Source organism: Octopus bimaculoides, chromosome 16 (genome assembly GCF_001194135.2).
Source record: "Octopus bimaculoides isolate UCB-OBI-ISO-001 chromosome 16, ASM119413v2, whole genome shotgun sequence".
Classification (NCBI taxonomy): Eukaryota; Metazoa; Mollusca; class Cephalopoda; order Octopoda; family Octopodidae; genus Octopus; species Octopus bimaculoides.
Window position 1 is genome coordinate 43,581,840 of NC_068996.1, and position 2,024 is coordinate 43,583,863.

The following is a 2,024-nucleotide window of genomic DNA, read 5'->3' on the forward strand; positions in this document are numbered from 1 at the left end:
ATATATATATATATATATATATATATATATATATATATATATATAGGTATACTCGCATAGATGCATACATACACACACACATATATACGTACATGCAAACATGCATGCATACATACATACATACATACATATATACATACATTAATACATACACTCATGCACACACATACATACATACATACATAAATACATATTAAATATATACATACATGGGTATATGTAAAGCTGTATGTATATAAGAAAAAGTTAAAGATGATGCTATGCAACTTCATAATAATTCTTATTATTATTGTTATTGTTGTATATATATGTATATGTGTGTGTGTATTGTGTGTGTGTTTGTGTGTGTATGTATGTATGTATATATGTATATATTTTTATTTATATATTTATATATAGTTTTTATTCATATATATATATATCTATACACGCACACATACACACACACACATACACACACACACACACACACGCACACGCACACACACACACATATATATATATATTACTTTAGAGATGTCATTCTGTCCTTTCTATTGCTACTATATAATAATGACTTGACAAGTCTCTTAACCGCCAACACTTAGCACCCCTCTCCTCCCCACAATGAATGTCCCTCCTTTCACTTATGTACATTTTTGGTTTTCCGACCTCGAACTAAACATTATACCCAATCCTTTCTCCCCAAAACATCGACTGTCTGGAAACTTCTCACTGTTATTGTCTTTCCCACATGTGTTGACCTAGTGCAGTTTAAACGGAACATGAACGACATTAATCTCTGGGTGTTTGCACAAGCGATGAGCGATACTCCTTTCTCTACACTTGACTAACATTTAAGTACACACACGGCCAGACTGAAGACTTCACAATATTCATCAGAGCCACTCAGTGTAATACAGGAAACCTTAGAATCAAGGAGGCAATTCTAATTACCAAGCTGAGATTAGCGCTATGCAATGAAAATAGGCTACCAAAGTAGACTGGTCAGTGAAACAATATCAACCAGTGCATGTCCCCATCCTCCGCCACATATCTGAGCACCAAATTATTTTATCCATCATTTCTCCATTTGTCCTGAGAAAGGAGCCTTAACCTCGAAATATCGAGACATAAGATAAAACGCCAACTATTGTCCTGTCTTCACTTTTTGGTCCACTTTGTACTTCTTTTCACATCGTTTCAGCCTTATCTAATCTATCTATCTAGAACGGGTAAAATTCCCGTGAGTGATCCATGGACGAGTTCTCTCCAGCGGTCTTTGTCCCTTATCATCACTGTCATGTCCTGTGTTTCCCAGAGATCAGTGTCTGTTCTTAGGACATCAACATGTGTCATTCTTGGTCCCCCTCTTCTAGTGTGTCCATGAAGGGGCTCTCATAGGATCACTGAGTGCAATATCAACTCGGAATGACGGTGAGCATGTCCAGCTAACCTCAGTTTCCTCTGTGTTATTTTCGAGCTAACCAGCTCTCATACAGCTTTGAGTTCTTCATCCTCCCTATCTAATGTAACACACACGCATATGCAAATTTAGCTAATGCTACTCCATCCCCTAAATTTAGATTTTAAGTCACACACATCAGCCCCAGCTGCTATCCGTGAACTATAAAATATCTTTTTTCAGCTTATTGAACTTCAATACAGGAAAAATTCACAACCTTCTACGTCAATAAACCACCATTGTTCTTGAATGTTGTTTTTTATGCCTTCTACGGACTGCTCGAGGCTTACTAACTTCTTACATCAGAATCCTTGGATCTCAGATTTACATATTATATACATACATATATATATATATATATTATTATGATTGACCGTTGACTGAACACTATTCAATTTTTTTTCTCCGTGTTTTTCTCCTTGTCTCAGTATTCTTTCTGTTGAAGAGCGTAGCTCGAAACGTCAAAGACTTTCCGTATTCCCGAGCGTCATACTAATATATACTTTTGTTATTTACACCACCTGTCCTCGTCTGTTGTTATTATTTGTATATTCTCCCATATATATATATATGTATATAT